General features: G+C 36.9%; 1 protein-coding gene across 4 annotated transcripts in view; it reads right to left on the reverse strand.

Moving 5' to 3' along the window:
• Window positions 1-23,108, reverse strand: part of RAPH1 (Ras association (RalGDS/AF-6) and pleckstrin homology domains 1) — a 95,637-nt gene extending 72,529 nt beyond the window's left edge. For all 4 annotated transcript variants that reach the window (XM_063093092.1, XM_063093089.1, XM_063093084.1 and 1 more), the window contains exon 1: window positions 22,809-23,108. The gene's annotated coding sequence lies outside the window, so the exon portion shown is untranslated. The remainder of the gene's footprint in view (window positions 1-22,808) is intronic.
• Window positions 23,109-23,773: the final 665 nt, after the last annotated feature.

Consider the following 23,773-nt stretch of genomic DNA (forward strand, 5'->3'; position numbering starts at 1 on the left):
CATGCTTCCTGGTATGATGTACTGAGAAGGATACAACATCATTTTGTAGTATTCCTGCCAAAAATGCATTACCTGAATCAAAGTGTAAGAGACATTTTACAAAATAACTAGCCTGTAGTTTTCAAAAATGTGAAGGCCAAGAAAGACTGAGGAAATGTTTCATATTTAAAAGAACTTAAAGAGACACGACAAGGAAATATGATGCTTAATTCTAAACTAAATGTAATGCTGGATCCTATACCCAGGGAAAATATATACACATAGCTATAAAGAACAGTATTGGGACAACTGACAAAATTTGACTATGAATTGTGGGTTAGATATATTGAATCAATGTTGCATTTCCTGATTTTGTCATACCAGTGTACTTCAAACAGTTTGTGGAAAAATTGAGTTAGAAGATAATACAAATCCTTCCATGAACTTTTTGAAGACTCCTCATAGTACTGTAGTTATGTAAGAGAACATCTTTTATCTTAGGAAACATATATACTGAAGAATTTTATCGTAAAGGGGCACAACAAATCTGCAATTTATACTCACATGGCTAAGAAAAAAATGTGTGTGTATGTATGGGGGGAGTGTGCGTGTGTATAAATAAATAAATATATGGAGATAGGGAGGGAGGAATGATAATTAGGCAAACTGTAAACAATAGGTGAATCTGAGTAAAGGGAATATGGGAGTTGTTTACACCCTTACAACTTTACTGCAGGTATGAATTACATCAAAATAAATTAAGGAAGAGAGAAGGGAGGGGAGGGGAAGATTTTTTTAAAAAAGAAAGAAGAACAGTCTCTACCCTTAGGAAGCTGTGGTTTAGTTAAGAAAACAGAGTATGCCAACAAATAGATCATTTAAAATTCAAGAATAAACTTAACGAAAAACAAAACAAAACATAGTCTGTAAAACATTTTTATCAAATTAAATATGCAGTTTAGTCTAAGGACACTGCAAAAATAATTACATATTTCTCCAATATATGGCTTTTATTATGTATACATATGTGTTACCTTTCCTAAAGTATATTTGCCTGGTTTACGCAGTTAACTTTTTAAGCTTACTTTGCTCATCATAAAATTAGTTTCAGTTAATGAAAATAAAAGTTTACCATCTTGGAAAAATAATTATTCATTAGGCAATTCTTTTACAAAGGCAAAAAAGACAATTTCTAACCTTTACATAAAAAAAATCCACAAAAAACACAAGTAATTAGAAAAAAGTTGGTTAACATCACAAGTAGGTCAGGAAGAAATCAAAGTTCAGTTCTGAATCAAAGGTTAGTATTTAATCAAAGAGAAAGGCTGTCCGCCATACAATCAACCAATCCATCTAAATAAAATTTACACTGATAAACTGTAATTATCATAGAGCAATTTATCAGTGTCGGTGCCAGGAGGTTCAAGTATTTTTCTGATTCCATGCCCTCTTTTTCATTTCTATGATTACTATCTTGGTTCAGATCTATACTATATTGTCCTCAGATTATTTTTGCAAATTCCTAACTGATTTCTCTTCTTTAATCCATCACTGTCAGACTAATCTTTTTTAAAAGACTCTTTTCATGTATTGATTCTGCTTAAACACCCAAAACAGTTCCCCACGACATTCTGAATTAAGTACAAACTCTTCATCAAATGATTTCAGAAACTCTCTGACATGGCTTCAAACTAAATTTTCAAACTTATTCTCCAGAAATAAGCCATGCTTTCCCACTTTGGCCTTTGTTCATGTTTTCAGCCTGACTGCAACACCTTAACCTGTCAAAAGAGTGACAGAATACATTTCTCTCCCTCCCCAAAATTCCATTAAAATGACAGTAAACAATTACTAAAGGAAATATACTCATAAGGGCACTGAGGATAGGAGATGGCAAAGGTATCAACAGACCAGAGATTTTGGCAAATTTCTAGAAGACAGAAACAGGTAGAATCATTCAAGTAGATGAACCAGAGCAGCAGGAGCCATGGCTCACAGCAAGCATTTTCACTCAATATTTATTCAACAAATATGTATTAAGTACAAACTACATGTCAAACACTTATTGTTCTAGAGGCTCAGGACACAGCTATAAATATGACAAGTATGGGGTCTGCTAACATTGAGTTTACATTCTAGTCAAGAGGGAGAAGTATTAAACAAAACAAAAAATCAGACAATGACAAGCATGGTGATAATTAAATGAAGATTGTGTGGAGAGTGACTGAGTAGCTCCTTTAGATTTGATGAACAGGGAAGGCATCTCTGAATAGTGATATTTAAGCTGAGATATGAATGACAAGAAGGAATCGGACATGCCAAGATCAGAGAGAAAAGCATTCCAGGTAGAGGGTACAAGTTTTGTGTCCATGGAACAGAAAGATAGATTAGTGTGACAAGAAGAAAGAGAGTGAAAGATGATGAGATTACAAAGGTAGGGAGGGGCCAGACCATGCAATGATTTGTAAACCAGGAAAAAGAGTTTGGATTTTATTTTAAAGAAGCCCTTTCGAGAGTAATAGGAAGTTATCTCTCACAAAAGGCTGTAGCAGGGAGGAGACTATTCTTAAAGGAGTCAGAGGGTAGAATGGGAAAAGGGATAGACATAGGGAAAAGGATGCTATGCAGAACAGTAGCCAGTATTCCCAACCCTGGCATCTCTAGGCAATTTAGGCATTTGCTTCCAGGGTTAATGAAACTAGAAAAAACAACTCTCTCAAGCCAGTATTGCAAACTCAAATGCCTGCAGGTGTAGCCAGATGTAAACCACTAGGGAGTGGTGGAGCCAGAGAACTGTGAGGGCATACCTTAGCTAAAAACATAAGAATTTTTTAAAAAGTTTATTCTGGAATTAGGTAGTGGTGAACATTACAAAAACTTGTGAATACACTAAAACCCTGTGAACTGGATACTTTCAAAGGGTGAATGTTATGTATTATATCTCAATTTTTAAAAAACTTTTTAAGTGCTGTGCTAGTTAAACAAAAGAAAAGTTAGATACCACTTCCTCTGAGAGGCCCATGAACTTTGAACCTCTCTACAGCATTTATAGCTAATCAGCTTAGTATTATGTGGTGGTCATTTGTGCATTTGCCTTACCACTCTCCACATCCAACTTCACCTCAGAATCATATTCTTTCTTGACCTGAATTTCAACTTTTTTTCTGCCAAGTATTCCTAATTTAAGATGATATCTAATTTAAGATGACTCAAAGCTAAAAGTGCATTTCTTTAAAAAAAAAAAAAAAAGTGTCCAATTTATCTGGTTCTAAATAAATACTAATTTGAAGAAAACAACACATTTAAAAATTAATTTCCCTATCAATAGTTTCCCTATCAATGGTTTACAAAAAAGAGAAAATTCTGCAATGCATTTTAGCTTCAGCAGGATATGTTTGTAAAATTTCTATAAGGCTGTTTCAGGACATGCGATTTGATTCAGTCACTGTGTTAATAAAGACTCTCTGGTAAAAATTAACAAATAACTATCTGTAAGGGTTCTGCACCTAACAGAAACCCAGCTCAAGCTAATTTTAACCAAAGAATCTATTCATAAACTATAAGAAAGCTTATCAGTACATTTGTCACAATGTGTCTCTTCTCTCACCTTCCTTCATCTCCCCTTCTCTCCCTTCCAAAGTTACATTCCAAAATTCTTTACTCTTGTTCTGCAACCCGTTTTTCATCTCCATCTCTTTGGATCCTGTCTCCCTGTTCTGCCCCATCAATTCTCTCTCTCTCTGTATTCCTCAAAGGAGCTACTCTCAGTTCCTACATATGAAAAGCAAAAATCCACACAGTTGCTAAAAAAAAGATTTTAAGAATTAACCAGAATTCTGAATAGAAACTCAAGGTTGGGGAGAAATTAATTTACTAATAAATCCCACATACAGTAGTTCTCCCTCTACCTTTGTATGTTTTAATATTTTATTCCAGTAGGAGTCAGAAATTCAACTAGAGATGGATCATTATACCTGACATTAACTAGACAGAAATGGAAATGTACAAGATTTAATGGTTAAGAGTTGCTCTAGGTGAAGAGGATAGAGTCTAAAAAGTTACCAAAATGTTGAGGATGAGTTTGTTGGGTGTTTAAACAAAACATGCTAAACATCCTCTAACATTTTAACACAAATTCTGGTTAACAAGAAATCTCAAATAAGTAAATCTTTCATTTTTATGTCCTAAGTTTGAATTAGTAAGAACAGACTTCATTACCTTACACCATTGAAAGGGGGAGTTTAAAAAAGTGGTCTGCAAGATCTCCCTAGTCTAAGTCATCTAGGACTAAACAAGGAGTCAGGACCTGAAACTCTTGTCCTAATTCTGCCACTAAATAGCTAGAACTTTGGGTTAAATCATTTAAATCCTTAGCCCTCATTTTCTTAATCTGAAAAACAAAAAGAACAACAACCAAAAAAACAGACTAGTTGATAGCAAAGGTCTCCTCCTCCCCTTCCAACCCTTTCTTGTCTGAAGTTCTATCATTTAATTACTTCACTCTAATCCCTTACAATTTATTAATCTCCTCTCTCCAATCTTAACTCCAGTTACTCTTTACACATACTGTTTAAGTGGAGGGAGAGGCTCAGGGAGCGTGCTTTTCTACATTCTCCACAGTCCGAACTCCAATCCACAGCTATCTATGATCTGCCTTAGTTCAAATGATGTCTCAGCAGGAGTCTGGAAGTTGTTCAGGGCACCTTGACAACTAATTAATTTAATACTTTTAGGGGTTTTTCTCATATTTTTGGTTTCGCCCTCAGAGTCTATTCATTGGTCTGAATAGTTAAAATGGTCAGGGTTATGAGAAAGAATGAAATTTGACTTACTATATAACAAAATATGGATTGCAGGAAACATAAACTGTGGCTGCCTGTGCGAGAATAAACAATATCCCTAGGTGGGCTTGCTGCACACTTAAAATTATGAATTCGACTATTTAAAAAATTCACATCAATTTCACATTCTCCTCCATCCTACAAATCAAAATAGAAAAAGTATTAAAAACTACTTATCATCAAGTAAAATTAAAGCTTCAGGATAATGCTGCCATCTTTATTCTGTGGTTTTGAATTCCCAGCCCCTTCCCACCCCCTAATCCTGTGTGTAAATGCACATACACATACTTTGGTAGGTTTGGGGATACATACTCAAGCTTGAAAAGCAGGAAAGTACATGGTATCATCCCCATCCTATTATAATGAGGAAACTGAAGTTCAAAGAAAGTCTCAGAGGAAAGATTAGAAACACTTTATAGGCTACCTGTAATTATCCATTTTATTAACCTCCCAATAAAATTTAAGCAACACTTAAAATAAAAACATGTAACTTCATTAATCTTCCTACAACACTAAAGGAACTAACAATGTCTAATAATTATAAGTTCTGGTTAGACATTTTGTTGGGTAAAAAGAGAAGGGGTTTTTCAAAAATCACTGATTCTCATCTTGCCGTACTGGCTTGAACTAACTAATAATCATCAGGCAGTGTCAAGTTTGGTTTCCTGTTTTGATCATAGCTAAAAGGTTCACATGATTGGCCTCATATCCACAATATGCAAAAAAGAAAACATTCTGGTTACAATACGTCATTCCATAGATGGCTAAATTGGCAGATATAGCTAAGCTGGTGTCCTATAGTCCACCACTGTTTCACATGCATTTCCAGTTGAAGAAAATGAACTTCATTTTATTAAGAGCTGGAGCTCTCCAGTTATTAGATCACCTGACTTGGAACTCAAACTCAAACATTGAACAGTTCTGTGAACTTACTTATAGAGGAACAAAGATAAGAATTACATCCAACTTCTCAGAAGCCATACAAACCAAGAAGAGAATGCAGTGAAATGTTTAAAGTGTTGAGAGAGAGAAAAAAAAAAAAAAAAAAAAAATGCCAACCTAGAATTCTGTACCCTGTGAAATTATCCTAAAAGGTGAAGGAAAAGTACTTTCTCAAGCAAACAATTGAGTGAATTTGTTGCCAGTAGACCTGCCTTGCAAGAAATGTTAAAAGAAGCTCACCAGAGAGAAGGAAAATGATATTATCACACTCAGATCCGCAAAAAGACAGAAAGAGCATGAAAAGAGAAGAAAAGGGATAATAAAAACTTTTACTTTTCTTATTCTTAATTGACCTAACAGAAAACAGTTTGTTCAAAATAATAATAGCAACGATATATTTGATTACTTATGCTATGTATATATATCATATATATGCCCATGTTTGCTTATATATAAGTGAAATAAGTGACAGCAATGAGATAAGGGATGGGCAGGAGAAATTAGGATAATTTTGTTATTATAAGGTACTCATACTACACTAATGAAGTAGTATAGTATTATTGGAAAGTGGGATTTGAATTAATTGTAAATAAGTACTGCAAATACTAGGGCAAACACTAAAAAAAGTAAAAAAAATAAGTAAAACTGGTACACTAAGAAAGGAGAGAAAATGGAATCATATAAAATACTCAAATAAAACCACGAAAGGCAGGAAAAGAGTGAAACACAAAAATAAGAACAAAGAACAAGGATCACAGATAACAAACAGTAACAAATAAGATAGAAATTAATCCAACTATACTAACAATACTTTAAATGGCAATAGTGTAAAGGTACCAATTAAAAGACAGAAATTGTCAGAGTAGATCAAAGAACAAGGCCCAACTATATGTTGTATACAAGAAACCCACTTTGTTTGTTTGTTTGTTTGTTTTTGGTGGCTGGCTGGTAACAGGGATTGAACCCTGGATCTTGGTGTTTTCAACAACATGCTCTAACCAACTGATTAACTGGCCAGCCCTTTACTTTTAATATAAACATGCATATAGATGAAAAGTAAATGGATGGAGAAAAGTATACCATACTAACACTAATAAAAAAAAACCAGGAGTAGCTATCTGAATTTCAGAAAGAGCAGACTTCAAGGAAAGTTATCAGGGATAAATAAGGACATTACATAATGATAAAGGGTCAATTCTCCAAGACATTACAATTCTGAATGTATATGCGCCCAACAACAGAGTGTCAAACTACATGAGTCAAGAACTAATAGAAAAGCAAAGAGAAATAGATGAATATGATAGCTAGAGATTTCAACACCCCTCAGACCCAGCCAGAAGAATATCAGTAAGGATATAGCTGAGCTCAATAATACCATCAACTGTACATAATTGACATCTACAGGCTACTTCAACAACAGAACACACATTCCTTTCAAGCTTACACGAAACATTCTGCAAGACAGATCACATTCTGGACCACAAAACACACAATAACCAATTTAAAAGAATAGAAGTCTTACACAACATCTGCTTTCAGACCACAATGAAATTAAACTAGAAATCAGTAACAGAAAGATAACTCAAAAATCTCAAAATACATGGAGAGTTAACAACATATTTCTAAATAACACATGGGTCAAATAAGATATCTCAAGAGAAATTAAAAAATATTTTGAACTAAATGAAATGAGAACACAATTTACCAAAATACGTGGGATGCAACCAAGGCAGTGCTTAGAGAGAAATTTATAGCACTGAATGCCTTTATAAGAAAAGGAGAAAGAAATAAAATCAATAATCTAAGTTTCTACCTTTGGAATCTAAAAAAGAAGAGCAAATTCAATCCAAAATAAGCAGAAGAAAAGAAATAATATGAATTAGAGCAGAAATCAATGAAACTGAAGACAGAAAATCAACAGAGAAAAATCAATAAAACCAAGCTGATTCTTTAAAAAAAAAAAATCAGTAAAATTCATAATCCTCTACCAGGTTAACTAAGGAAAAAAGAGAAAGAACATAAATTACTGACAGAAATGAAGGAGGGGACATCACTACAGATCCTATAGGTATTAAAAAGATAATAAAGTAATACTACAAACAACTCTATGCCCATAAATCTGATAACCCAGATGAAATGAACTAATTCCCTGAAAGACACAATTTGTCAAAATTCACAAAAGAATAGACAATCTGAATAGGCATATATATTAAAGAAACTGAAACAATAATTAATAACCTTCCAAAACAGAAGGCACCAGGCCCAGATGGGTTTACTGGTAAGCTCTACCAAACATTTAAGGAAGAAATTATACCAATTCTCTACAATCTCTTCCAGAAGAAAGAAGCAGAGGGAATACTTCCAACTCATTCTGTGAGGCCAGCATTACCATAATACCAAAACCAGACCGAGATACTGCTAGAAAAGAAAACTACAGATCAATATCTCTCATGAACACAGGTGCAAAAATTCTCAACAACATATTGGCAAATTGAATCCAACAATGTAATAAAAGAATTATACACCATGCTCAAGTGGAATTTATTACAAATATGTAAGACTGGCTCAACATCTAAAAATCATTTAATGTAATCCATTACATTAACACGCCAAAAAAAAAAAATTGCATGATCATATCAATAAATGCAGAAAAAGCATTTGACAAAATTTAACATCCATTCATGATAAAAATTCTCAGTAAACTAGAAATATAGGGAACTTTCTTACTTGATAAAAAAATACAAAAAATCTACAGCTAAAATCATACTTAATGGTTAGAAACTTGAAGATTTCCCACAAAGATCTGGAACAAGGAAAGGGTGTCCCCTCTCACCATTCCTTTTCAACACTGTACTGAAAGTACCAGCTAATGCAATAAGACAAAAAAGGAAATAAAAGGTATATAGATTAAAAAGGAGGAAATAAAACTTTCTTTGTCTGCAGATGACATGATTGTCTATGCAGAAAATCCAAAAGAAATGACAAAACAACAACAACAAAAAAACCCCCAACTCTCCTGGAACTAATAAGTGATTACCACAAGGTTGCAGGATACAAGGTTAATACGTAAAAGTCAATCACTTTCCTATATACCATCACTGAACAAGTGGAATTTGATATTTAAAACAATACCATTTACATTAGCAGCCCCCAAAATGAAATACTTAGGTATAACTAATAAAATATGTACAAGATCTAAATTAGGAAAACTACAATACTCTGATGAATGAAATCAAATAACTAAATAAATAGATATGCCATGTTCGTGGATAGGAAGACTCAATATTGTCAACATGTCAGTTTTTCTCAATCCAATCAATAGAGTCAATGCAATACCAATCAAAATCCCAGCTAGTTATTTTGTGGACATAGATGAACTGATACTAAAGTGTATATGAAGAGGCAAAAGACCCATAATAGCCAACACAATATTAAAGGAGAAGAACAACATTGGAGGACTGATACAACCTAACTTCAAGACTTTCTATAAAGCTACAGTAATTAAGACAGTGTGGTAATGGCAAAAGAATAGACAAATAGATCAATAGAACAGAACAGAGAGCCAAGAAATAGACCCACATGAATACAGTCAACTGATCTTTGACAAATGAGCAAAGGCAATATAATATAATGGAGCAAAAGTAATTTTTTCAACAAATGGTGCTGGAACAACTGGTCATCTACATGCAAAAAATGAAGGCAGACACAGACCTTATACGCATCACAAAAATTAACTCAAAATGGATTATAGGCTAAAATGTAAAACACAAAACTATAAAACTCCTAGAAGATAATATAGGAGAAAATCTAGTTGACATTGATAGGGTGATGTGGTTTTAGGTCAGATTAGTTTTAAAATTAGAAACTTCTGCTCTGCAAAAGACAATTTCAAAAGAATGAGAAAACAGGCCACTCAACACTAAGAAAATAAGCAACCTGATGAAAATATGGGCCAAGACCTTAACCAACACCTCATCAAAAAAGATATACAGATTGCAAATAAGCATATGAAAAGGTGTTCCTCATCATACTCCTACGTCATCAGGGAAATACAAATCAAAACAACAATGAAATAACTACTATACACCTATTAAGATGGCCCAAATCCAAAATACTGAGAACACCAAATCCTGGTGAGGGTGTGGAGCAACAGAACTCTCATTCATTGCTGGTGGGAATGCAGAATGGTACACTGGCAGTTTCTTACACAACTACACATACTCTTACCATACGATCCAGCAATGGCACTCCTTGTTATTTACCAAAAGGAGTTGAAAACTTATACTGATATAAAAACCTGTATACAAATGTTTATAGCAGCTTTATTCATAATTGCCAAAACTTGGAAGCAACTGGGATATCATTCAGTAGGTGGATGGATAAATAAACTGTCATACTTTTAGACCATTCAGAAGGAGAGAACAAATCTATGATGGGGGTGGGGGATGGGACTGTGTAAGGCACATAAAGAATAATTACGATTTGTAATAATGAACATGCTAATAATATTGATTTGATCAACGTGCTGTACACAGGTGATGGTTGTTAACACTGTACACCCAAAATATGTATAATCAATTATGCTTCAATAAAAATGAAAAATAAAAATTACTATTTAAGAATAAATATTAACAGAAGTCTACATTCAATCACAATTAACTCTTGCCTATTTTACTAAAAAAATCACTTATTTTTCACTTAAGAAGATTATTACTTCTTAACAAGAAATAACACTGTTCATTCAACAAATAATGAAATATTGCTATGAGTCAGGCACTGTGCTGATAAGCACAGGAAATACAGCCATTTTAATTTTAAGGGTGGACATGGTCTCTTCCTTCATGCAGTTTTTATGAAAATCTCTGACAAAAGAACTGAACTTTTGTACCTTTAATACTCTTAAAATTAATGCACCTAAACGCGGCAATATTTTAAATCTGAAAATATTTCATTATATATATATATATGGTGGGGGGTTAAAAAAAGACAAATTATGTAAGAACAATACATTCAGCATCCCCAGAGTAAATAATTTCTACTATTATATCATAAGCTCTCACTGAATAACTTGAAATTAAAAAATAACCCAACCATAACTGGCTATGATATTTTTATTTGACTGAACGTGATTACCAAAAATTAAATATATTCCCCCAAAAAAGAAAAAGAAGATCACATGAGGTAAAGTAGTCATAGTTCTGTTAGCCAAATAATCTAAATTATCTACACAGATGTCACAACATAGGAGTTAATGCATTTTAGGCAATTCTCCAACATCAAAGTCTTACAGCCAGGACAGCTAACATTTCCATAAAGAAAACACTTTTACCCCAATGCGAATAAACATAAACAACAATGCTTTTATGCAAAACTCTCCTAAAAGCTTTAATCTGTGATTGAAACCATTTCTTAACGGACATTTGTAATAATGCAGTTGCCAAGGATGAAAATCAATATACTACAAAGCTCCTTCTTCTAATAACATACTAAAGAATGTTGGTAAAAAAATAAAAAATAAAAAATAAATATATCCTTTTCATATCCATCAAGTTGGCAAAAATAGTAAGTGTGATAAAACCAGGTGTCAGGGGGAGGATATGGAGCAATGGGAACATTCTGGTAGGGACATATATTCCTCATTTCTTTGGAGAGCCATTTAGAGATTACATGTCTTATGACCCAGCAATAGTACTTCTAATTATCCAACTCAGAGACAATTACTAGGAGAAACGTAAAATGATGTTCACTGTGGCATCCTAAATAACTGTTCCCACCAAAGGGGAAATGGAAAACTTGGCTTAAAAGAATAAACTGGATCTATAAGAACCACATGGACAATATTAATCATATAGTTGAGTAAAAAAATGCAAATTTAAAAAAAGATGTTATAGACTGTTTGCATAAAATTCAAAAGCACAGAACAGCAATAAGTACAATTTTATGGATATATACATATGTATTAAACGTACTGAAACATGCATGGGAACAATACAAATTATTTGGGGGAGGATTTTCATTGTATGTTACATTTCTTAAAATGAAATTATTTGAAGCAAAATTGTTTAAAATTGATTATTATTGCTGTTGAGTACGTAGGTATCTACTATGTTTTATACTTTGGTTTAAAATGTTTCAAAATTTAAAAAAATTTATTTTAAAAAGAAATTCAAAATGTGAACAAAGATTGTGTACAAGTATGCTCATAAAAGCCAAACATTAAAATAAAACCCAGGGGTGAGGGAGGGTGGAGGGGCAATTAAATACCCTATAAGAAAAACTAAGCAAATTGGGGTATGTCTTATGTCCATCCTGGATTATAAGGCAAATGTTTTAAATCAATGATATAAATTTAAATGAAAGAAGCAGAACTAAATTGTGCATTCAGTAATGAGCTATACAAACATATACACACATACATAAGAAATATTACAAAACTTTTAACTTTAGTCATTTCTGGGTGATAGGGACTATGTTTTATTTTCTTCTTTATACGTTTCTGTGTTGCATATTTCCAATGACACTATTTAGGTGAAAGAAAAAAAGGAAGCAAACTATAAAATACAAACTCAAAATCCTCTGGTAAAAATGTATGCCCCAATTAAACTGATAAAATTCTATTTTACTTCTGATTCTAAAAACATCAGACTATGTTTTTTTTTTTTTTTTGTCTTTTTTTCGTGACCGGCACTCAGCCAGTGAGTGCACCGGTCAGTCCTACATAGGATCCGAACCCGCGGCGGGAGGGTCGCCGCGCTCCCAGCGCAGCACTCTACCAGGTGCGCCACAGGCTCGGCCCCAGACTATGTTAATAAAAATAGGCTTCTTTAAATATTAATATTCACAACCATACAAACCAAAAGAATTGTGCCAATAACTACACAGCTTTACACTTCTACTTTTACATTTCTAAAGATACCTGTTTTAGTCTCCTCTGTTTCTAGCATTGTCACATCAGGATAGGTCCCTTTATGCATTAGATAACATTATCATATGGAAAATCTCCATACCAAATCTTAATTTATATCATAAAAATAAAGTATGCATAAATAATTTGGCTGTAAGAACTGATAGAAATGGGATAGCATGCAATATTTATACGGCAACAGAAAAATGTAAAACATTGCTAATAAAAATAAAAGACCTAAATAAATGGACAGAAATGCCATTTTCGTGGATTTTGAAAGATGTAATATTAATGTCAATTCTCCCCAAATTAAACTAGGTATTCAATGTAATTACTACAAATACCCCAGAAGACTTTTTTACAGAAAGTAACAAGCTTATTCTAAAATTTAGATGGAAAAGGAAATAACCTAGATTAGCCAAAACAATCTTACAAAGATTAGGGTACTTACTCTATCTGACTTCAAGACTCACTGTACGGCTAAGTAATGAGGACAATGTAGTGCTGGTAAAAAGGACAGAGAATTATATCAACAGAACAGAAAGGAGAGTCCAGGAATAATACTTACATAGTCAAATACTAGGATGTCAAAGCCGAAGCAGGCAATGAGGAAAGGAAAGTGTTTTTTAACAAATGATCTGGAACAACTAAATATAAATATGGGGAGGAGGGGCACCTCAACCTCTACATCACATGATAAACAAAAGTTAATTCAAAATAGATCATGGACCAACGTGTAAAAGCTAAAATATAAAGTTCCTAGGAGACCAACTAGAAATAAATCTTTTCAACTTTGGTGTAGGCAAAAATTTATTAGAAGTTTACACAGAAAACACTAACCATAATTTTGAGAAAGTCTAATATAAAAACTTCTGCTCTTTGAAAGATACTATTAAAAAAATAAACAGGCAAGCCACAGACAAAGAGAAAATATTTACAAATATATCTGATAAAGGACTTATAACTAGGAGACATAAAGAATTGCTACAACTAAATTAATAAAAGATACACAACCCAATTTTATTTTATTTATTTGTTTTTTGGTGGCTGGCCAGTATGGGGATCTCCCAAACACAACCCGATTTTAAAAATGGGTGGAAGTGGGCAGACCGCATGGCGCACTAGGGAGAGTGCAGCGCTGGGAGCGCAGCAGCGCTCCCACCGCACAGGTTCGGATCCTACATAGGGATGGCCTGTGCGCTCACTAGCTGAGCGCGGTGCGGGCGACACCAAGCCAAGGGTTGCGATCCCCTTACTGGTCACAAAAAGGACAAAAAAAAAAAAAAAAAAAAAATGGGTGAAAGATTTGCAGTCATTTCCCAAACGGCTAATAAGCACATGAAATGTAGTTCAACAGTATTAGTAATCTGGGAAATTAAAACTATGAGATACCACCACAAACCCATTACAATGGCTGGAATAAGAAAGATTGACAATAACAAGTGTTAGTATATAGAGCAATTAGAAGTGTCATATGATGATGCTGAATATATAAAACGATACAACTGTGGAAAAGTTTTACTGTTTCTTGAAAAGTTAAAATACACCTACCTACCCTATAACCCAGTATGTTCTCATAGGTATTTATCCAAGAGAAATGAAAACATGTCTGTAAATGTCAGAGCAGCTTTATTTGTAAAAGCCAAAAGTAGAAACAGCCTAAATATCTATCAAAGGTGAGTAGATAAACAAAATATGGTATACATACAGAACGGAATATCACTCAACAATAAAAAGGAACTAATCCAAGCAACAACATGGAAGAATCTAAAAATCATCATTCTGCATGAAAACAAGCCAGACAAGAATGGGGTGGGGGAAAGAGAACACTGTATTATTACATTTAAAATCATACCTTGTTTTATCGTACTTTGCAGATACTGCGTTTTTTACAAATTGAAGGTTTGTGTCAATCCTGTGTCCAGCAAGTCTACTGGGGCCATTTTTCCAACAGCATTGTGCTCACTTCGTGTCTGTCACACTTCAGTAATTCTCTCAATATTAAATACTTTTTTCATTATTATTATATCAGTTATAATGATCTTTGATGTTACTATTGTTTTGGGGTGCCACAAACTGTACTCATATAAGACAGCAAACTTAATTCATAAATGTTGTGTGTGTTCTGACTGCTCCACTGACCAGCTGTTCCCCATCTCTCTCCCTCTCCTTGGGCCTTCCTATTCTCTGAGACAACAATATTGAAATTAGGTCAGTTAATAACCCTACAATGGCCACTCTTCAAGTGGAAGAAAGTCACACATCTCTCACTTTAAATCAAAAGCTAGAAATACTTAAGCTTAGTGAGGAAGGCATGTTGAAAGCTGAGATAGGCCGAAAGATAGGCCTCTTGCACCAGTCAGCCAAGTTGTGAATGCAAAGGAAAAGTTCTCAAAGGAAATTAAAAGTGCTACTCTAGTAAACACAGGAGTGATAAGAAAGAGAAACAGTCTTATTGTTCCTATAGAGAAATTTTTAGCGGTCTGGATAGAAGAGCAAGCCAGCCACAACAATCCCTTAAGCCAAAACCTAACCTAGAGCAATGCCCTAACTCTATTTAATTCTATGAAGGCTGAGAGAGTTGAGGAAGCTACAAAAGAAAAGCTGTATGCTAGTAGAGGTTGGTTCATGAGGATGAAGTAAAGAAGCCGTCTCCATAACATAAAAGTGCAAGGTGAAGCATCAAGTGCCAATGTAGAACCTGCAGCAAGTTATCCAGAGGATCTAGGTAAAATAACTGATGATGGTGGCTTCACTAAACAGTTTTCAAGGTAGATGAAACAGCCTTATAAACAGAAAATGCCATCTAGGGCTTTTATAGCTAGAGAAGAAGATAATGCCTGGCTTCAAAGCTTCAAAGGACAGGCTGACTCTGGTTAGGGACCAATGCAGCTGGTGACGCGAAGTTGAAGCCAATGCTCATTTACCATTCTGAAAAACTCATTAAAAATTATGCTAAATCTACTCTTCCTGTGTTCTATAATTGGAACAAACCCTAGATGACAGCACATCTGTTTACAGCACGGTTTACTGAGTATTTTAGGCACACTGTTGAGACCTTACTGCTCAGAAAAGAAGATTCCTTTCAAAATATTACTGCTCATTGACAATGCACCTGATCATTCAAGTGCTCTGATGGAGATGTACAAGAAGATTAATGTTGTTTTCATGACTACTAACATGGTATCCATTCTGCAACCCATCGATCAAGGAAACATGAAATACATTTCATAAGGCTGCCAGTGATAGTGATTCCTTTGATGAATCTAGGCAAAGTACAATGAAAACCTTCTGGAAAGATTCACCATTCTTGATGCCATTAAGAACATTCGTGATTTATGGGAGGAGGTCAAAATGTCAACATTAACAGGAATTTGGAAGTTGATTCCAAGCCTCATGGATGACTTTGAGGGGGTTAAGACTTAAGTGGTGGAAGTAACCGCAGATGTGGTAGAAATGGCAAGAAAACTAGAATTAGAAGTGAAGCCTGAAAATGTGACTGAATTGCTGCAATCTCATTATAAAACTTAAAACAGATGAGAAGTTGATTCTCATGGATGAGCAAAGAAAGTGGTTTCTTGAGATAAAATCTATGCCTGGTGAAGATGCTGTAAACATTGTTGGAATGACAACAAAGGATTTACAATATTACATAAACTTAGTTGATAAAGCAGCAGTGAGGTTTGAGAGGATTTTAATTCCAATATTGAAAGAAGTATACTGTGGGTAAAATGCTTTCAAAGAGCATCGCATACAGAGAAATCTTTTGTAAAAGAAAAAAACTGATGTGGCAAACTTCATTATTGTCTTATTCTAAGAAATTTCCACAGCCACTCCAACCTTCAGCAACCATCACCCTGATCAGTCAGCTGCTATCAACACTGAGGCCTCACCAGCAAAACCATTGTAATTTGCTGAAGGCTCAGGTGATCATTAGCATTTTTTAGTAATAAAGTATTTTTTAATTAAGGTATGCACATTTTTTAGACATAATGTTAATGCACACTTATTAGACTACAGCATAGTATAAACATAACTTTTATATGCACTGGGAAACCAAAAAGTTCATGTGACTTATGTTATCAATATTCACTTTATTGAGGGTGGTCTGGAACTAATCTTGCAGTATCGCCAAGGTACGGCTGTATATAAAATTTTAGAAAATGCAAACTAGTCTACAATAACAGGCTGCCAGAAGATAGGGGTGGAGATTGGGATGAATTGCAAATAAGTATGAGGAAACTTTGGAAGATGATGGAAATGTTTGCTATCTTGATTGTAGTGATGGTTTCATGGGTATATGGAAAGTTACCAAATTGTATACTTCAATATGTGCAGATTATATAAAAATTATACCTCAATAAAGTAGTTAAAAAGTGTTTTTGAAGAAACAAGCAAGGCAAAAACTTTATAGCAGAATTAGAGGTAGAAGTCAACACAGTGACTACACATGAGGGTGCTAGGATATAGAGAAGCCAATATGAGGGGGCTGCTGGCATGCTGGTAATTTTCTATTTTTTCATCTGTGTACAGTTACGTAGGAGTTGAAAAAGTGTACACTTATATGTACTTTTCTGAATATATATAGTTCTCAATACCAAGTTTTTTATCTTTTTGATTTCTCTATTATGCCTAGCTCCGCCTAAAGAAGAAATAATACGCATTTTAACAATAGCAGCAAAAACATATGCTTTTTAAAAAGCCAGTTTGTAAATTATGGGTGATGTATTTTAAGACATCTGCCTCAAAGTGTAAATATCTTAAAATAATAGCAATAATAGCATGGGATTATATTATCACATAATCCGGGGGTTTTCCAGTATTTCATATCAAACCTTTTCTGGATGAAATCTTATATAGCATCCCAAATATATAAAACTGGCAAAAGTGTTGCTAATACTATTTTATGTTTAAATACATTATATTAATTTATTATAAGCTCAAATAAAGTTAGAAATTGAGGGTTAGGGATGTTATTTACAGTCTTATGACCACTTAAGCAACCTGCTTGTATTTGTATAATTTTGTTTTGATTTCACCCAGATGAGTAGTTGCAAGTAGGTGGCAGCTTTTGGTTTTGTTTTGGTAGCCACTTTTAACACTTCACTTTGCAGTCTCAGGATACTCAGCCTCTTCAATTACACTGATCCAAAAGTTAAAAAATATATAAGATGATCTTTTCTTTCAAAATTGACTCAGTAACAATATCTAACAACTGCTTACAGGGAAAATAAGAAAAACCCAAAACTTGCAGTGAGCTATAAAAACATCTATAATATGATATCAGAACCTAGTGTTACATGTTCATTGTTACTAGACAAATTACCTATACAAGATGAGTATGCCCCCAAAGAAATGTGCCTGGGTCTTGCCTATCTAATAGGTGCATGTACCATAGTAGCGTATTGTTGAGACAATTTTATATGAATATGCATACAGACTGAATTTTAAAAAACTCTACTGCAATCTACAACTTTCCTTATCAATGACCCATTTAAAATTCACAAGTAAGCACAGAGATAGTAAGTGAAGCTTTACTCTAAGGGATGCCTGCCTTACTCCTACCATGCCCCCAAATTAACCATGTATAACCATGTAGCACTGTAGTCTTCAACGTGTTAAAATTTTATATACGTACGTGTGTGTGTACACACACACACACACGAATGAGTATATGAGGGTGCTAAGACCATTCAATAGGGAAAGGCAAGTCCTTTCAAAAAAGGATACTGGGAAAACTGGATATCCATATGCAAAAGAAAGATGCTGGACTCTTACCTAACACAATGTATAAAAATTAATTCAAACTGGATCAAAAATCTAAACCTAAGAGCTAAAACTAAAAAAGTCCTAGAAGAAAACACAGGGAAGACCTTCATAGCATTGGATTTGGCAATGATTTCTTAGACATGACATCAAAAGCATAGGCAACAAAAGAAAAAATAAACTGAACTTTATCAAAATTAAAAACTATTGTGCACTAAAGGATACTATGAAGATGGTGAGACAACCCACAGAATGGGATAAAATATTTGCAAATCATGTATTTGACAAGGGGTTAATATCCAGAGTATATAAAGAACTTTTACAACTCAACAACAAAAAAGCAAACAACCCAATTTAAAAACAGGTAAAGGACTTCAATAGACATTTCTCCAAACATATACAAATGGCCAAGCACATGAAAAGATGCTCAACACTACTAATCATTAGGAAAATCCAAATCAAAACCACAATGAGATACCACTTCACACCCATTAAGAGAGCTATTATTTAAAAAAGCCCCAAAAACAGAACATAACAAGTGTTGGCAAGGATGTGAAGAAACTGGAATCCTTGTGCATGGCTAGTGGGACAGTAAAACGGTGCAGCTGCTGTGGAAAGCAAAATGGCAGTTCCTCAAAAAATTAAATACATAATTATCATATGCTGTGGACTGACTGAATTGTGTCTCCCAAAGCCCATATATTAGAAGCTTAATTCCCACTGTAACTGTTGAGAGTGGGAAATCCTAATATGGTAATTGAAAGGTGGGGCCCTGAAGAGGTGATTAGATTGTAAGACCATGCAGTAGTGAATGGATTAATAATGGTGGCCAGGGGTGTGGTTTTGAGGGTTTTAAAAGGAGAGCATGTGAAAGCCTCTTTCTCTCTCTGCTGTGCCATTTTCTGCGATGTGAGACTGCTGCATTGTTGTAAAGTCAACACCAAAGAAAACCTCCACCGGATGTGTTCCCTGGACTTTGTGGACGTCCCAGGCTCTGAAACTATAAGTAATCAATTTTCATTTTCTTATAAATTACCCAGTTCCAGATATTTTGTTATAAGCAAGAGAAACAGTCTAACATACCATATGAACTAGCAATTCCACGTCTGGGTATATACCCAAAAGAACTGAAAGCAGGGACTGGAATAGATAATTGTGCATCAATGTTCATAGCAGCATATTCACCATAGCCAAAAGGTGAAAACAACCCAAATATCCACACCTGGAATATTATTCAGCCTTAAGAAGGAATGAAATTCTGATACCTGCTACAACATGGATGAATCTTGAAGATAGTATGTTAAGTGACATCAGCCAGACACAAAAGAACAAATATTGTATGACTCCACTTATATGAAGTACCTAAAATAATCAAATTCATAGAGACAGAAAGAAGAAAAATTGTTACTAAGAGGCTGGGGGGAGGGTAGGTAGGGAGTTACTGTTTAATTGGTAGAATTTCAGTTCAGATGACGAAAAGTTCTGGAGAAGGATAGTATGATGGTTGCCCAACAGTATGATTAAGGCCACTGAACTGTGCACTTAAAAATGGTTAAAATGGTTATGTTATGTATACTTTATCACAAATAAAAAAAAATGAATGTGTGTGCTGTTTATTTTTACTATGGTCACAGTACAGGAAGCTGGTTAAGAATACAAGCTTAAGAATTAGGCTGCCTAGTTTTAAACCCAGCTCTGCCATTTTATACCTCTGTAGTCTTTCGGCAATAACTTACTGTCTGTGCCTCTTTTCTCAAATAATAACAAAACCTAATTTCATTGGGTTATGGGAGGGTTAAATAAGTTAATACATATAAAGTGTTTAAAATAGTGCATGTCTTACAGTAGTCACTTTTTATTATTACGAATTTAAAATATATTTTAAATAAGATTTAAGTCAAACATCTGCAGAACCTCCAAACCCTCTCCTCAAAACTGTTGAGTTCAGTAAAACACAGTTTGACAACCAGTGATCTTATCAAAACTTCTCATTTTATAGGTAAAGGAATTAAGAGCCCAAGATAAGTTCATTGCCTGAGATCATATATCTTGTTTCACTAATATTAATCTTCCTAAAACAAGAGTTTGAGATTAACAACACTAATGCTGAAATTCAACTACCTCCATTCAACCAAGGCAAGCAAAGCCATGAGACTGTATGTGTATCCAAGAAATCTGTGAACAGTGTGATAATTATCCACGATGGTAACTTAACAAGTATTTATCAACTTATGGGATGGGAACCAAAAGGTAGTGAAACCAAAGGGAAAAAAAACCCCATAATTATCCTCAGACAATGGTTAAAAACCCCTCTTCAGAAAAGTTAAATATTTGTGAAAACACACTCAATACATGCTCACTACTCCACTCATTTCAGCCAGTTACTTACTATATAATCTTAGTGAGACTTCTTGAGTCTGAAAAATTAGCTGCTGCTTCTACGAAATAGAGCTAATATTCACCACAAGGAAAATGTACAAATAATTTCTTTATTAAATTCAAACAGAAGAGAGCAGCAATTCAAATAAATACAAAATGTCTAATCCAAGAAATCATGTCTTAAGCTTTGCAGACCTTTTTTTACTTACTTGAATAGGGCTATATCTGGTTTCTGGGAAATTCACGACACAAAAAGCAAAATAACAGAGACAATCTTTGAAGGTCAGATTCAACAAGAGCTAAAAAGCTTTTGAGCGTCTCTATTCTGCCCTTCCCGCAATGGTCTTCCTCCTCAATTCAGCTCTCAAAGGATAACACCACCTCTATGTGGAATGTCCTCCCCCTTCCCATCTGCATCTGCTGAAATCCCACCTATCCTTAAAGGTTCCACTTAAATGCCGCCGCTTCCACGAATTTCCCCCCATTTCCCCAATATAGATTTAATCTCGGTCTTCGCTCCCCTAGTCTACACCTCTACTTCAACATTTTATTATATAATGCACTGTACTGCAATTACCTATATTGACTTCTTTCCCACCCTCTCCCAAGAAAATCCCCAGAGAGCAGTAGGGGAGGGAGGAAAGGAATTCACATTTGTTAAACACCTCAGTGCCAGGCAAGGTGCTACACGTTTTGCATAATTATCTCACTTAATCTGCTTGATAACCATGTGGGAAGGTAAACAAGTAGCGTTACTCCCATTTTACTGATAGGGAACGTACTGTAGAGAGTTCAATAGCTTATCCAACATCACATTGCTAGCCAGTGCGTCTGGAACAGTGGGGGTTCCCCCGGCTCCACAGAGCTCTTTCCACCACCCCATGCTGTAGGTCTAGTTCACTTTGTGTCCCCCACCCTGCTTGACAGAGTAGGTATTCCATAAACGTTTGCTAAATTTAATATTCCCATGGACTCAATACCGCCCTTTAATAATCCGACCACGCCTCACCCCTAGCCCGTTGTTATCTTTACTGTTCCTTTACAGCGGACTTTACATACACAGGCAGCTCTCTACATCTCCATAAGAAATGCTGCAGATAATATCAACCCTTACTGCGAGACTGAGTGAAGGACCTTTCCATTCTCCCAGACTCCCCCAATTGCTCTGCCCACAGAATATAATGCACACACACAAGGCACATGTAACACTCATAGCCTTCCAAAAAGCTCTTATTTCATACTAAGCCACTTCTTCGTGCTCCATAAGCAAATAAGGCTTATGCGGTTTCCAGCTCACACGGTGGGGACACCCTAAGACTCTGTCTGAAATAGGAAAAACCACATCTTTCAAACCATCTTAAAACGAAGGCATCCTAACTAACGCTATTGCACTGTCCCCACCCCCCACGAATTTCAGTGGATTTCCGGCGGGAATGTACATAGGCACGGAAAGATGAGACGGGGCTAGGAAGCAATGGAGCAATGACTGAGACTGCTTAATTAGCACACACAGGAGGCGCCCCGCCTTTCTAAACCTCGGCACTGAACTCATCTATGAAAGATGGGGGACAGCGAACCCGAGCGACCCGACATAGAGTTACTGGTTTCTGCAGCTAATAGGGAGAGAGTCCTTTCCTCCCCGCGGTCCCGGGCCACCAGCGCCCGATGCCGGGTCGGAGAAACCCACCCTCACCCTTCCCAGGCGGCCCCATATCTCATTGTCTCCCTCTGTCGCTGCTCCCCGGGGCCGCAGGGAGCAGCCCAGGCCCCGCCGACCCCCACCCACCCGCCGGCCGCATCCCTGGGCGCGGTCGGGTCGGTCCCGGCCCCGGTCGGAGTCCGGCAGTGACCCCACCCCGGGCTGCAGCCTTCCGCCCCGCTCCTGGCTGGCGGGGCCGGCCGCCGGGAAAATGGAGGCGGGAGCGGCGAGAGCGCCTCACCGCCCGGCGCCCAGCCGGCAACCTCCCCCGACCCCAAGGGCGAGGCCGGGCACTCACCGCAGCAGCCGCTCGGCCCTCCGGCGGCCCCGGCTCCCGTCGCAGCCCCGGGCACGGCAGCCGCCGCTAGCGCTCCTCCAGCCGCCGCCTCCGCCTCCTACCAGGCGCGGCGCTCCCTTCCCGGAGACGTAACGAGCGCCGGCAGCTCCCGCGCCGCGCGCTCCGTGACTGACTGACTGACGGACGGACCGGGGGGCGGTGGCAGCGGCGGCGGGGGCGGGGCAGCCGCAGCGCCCCGCGGCGGCGGATCCGAGGGCAACCGCGTCCGGCAGAGGCGCAGAAGGCGGGGCTGAGGGCCGGGAAGCCGACTGACCGACCGACTCGCGCCAGCCGCGCGCTCCCCCGCCCGCCGCCAGCCACTCACTTCCGGCGCAGGCCGCCGCCGCGCCCGCGCCCCCCGCCAGCAGCCCCCCGCCAGCAGCCCCCCGTCTGCCCTGCCCGCTGCCCCTCGGCCGTCCTCCCCTTAGGCGCCGGACCGCACCCTTCAGGGGCAGTGCTCCGTGCCCCGCCTTTCCTCCGCGCGTCCCGGGGAACCGCCTCCAGGAACGAGTGAATCAGAGAATGAATGAGCGGGGAGGAAAATCCCGGCGCGACCCCACCCCCTGTCCGCTTTTCCCGGGAAGCGGGCCCAGCGGCCTCTGTCCGAGAGCCCTGGGAGGTACTGGAGCATTGAGCAGATCTGCCTGGGAGCTGTGTGCATCTACCTTTATGCCGTCCATGTATTCAGAGGCTGCAGAAAGGCGTCAGATGTTTTCTTAGGCGCTTAGAGGACCATTGTCGTGGAAATCTGTGAGGCCCTTGTTTAGGAAATTCCATTTTGGCTAAAAACTCTGCAATTTCATGCAATGTGTTGGGAAGCTTTTCGAAATTGGGCATTTCGGTTATCTCTGATTACCTGTTAACTTCGAAATCTGTTTGTCTTGCGTTTTTAATTTCTGTCCCCCCTTCTTGAAATTGTTTAGGAG

This window comes from Cynocephalus volans, chromosome 1 (genome assembly GCF_027409185.1).
Source record: "Cynocephalus volans isolate mCynVol1 chromosome 1, mCynVol1.pri, whole genome shotgun sequence".
Taxonomy (NCBI): Eukaryota; Metazoa; Chordata; class Mammalia; order Dermoptera; family Cynocephalidae; genus Cynocephalus; species Cynocephalus volans.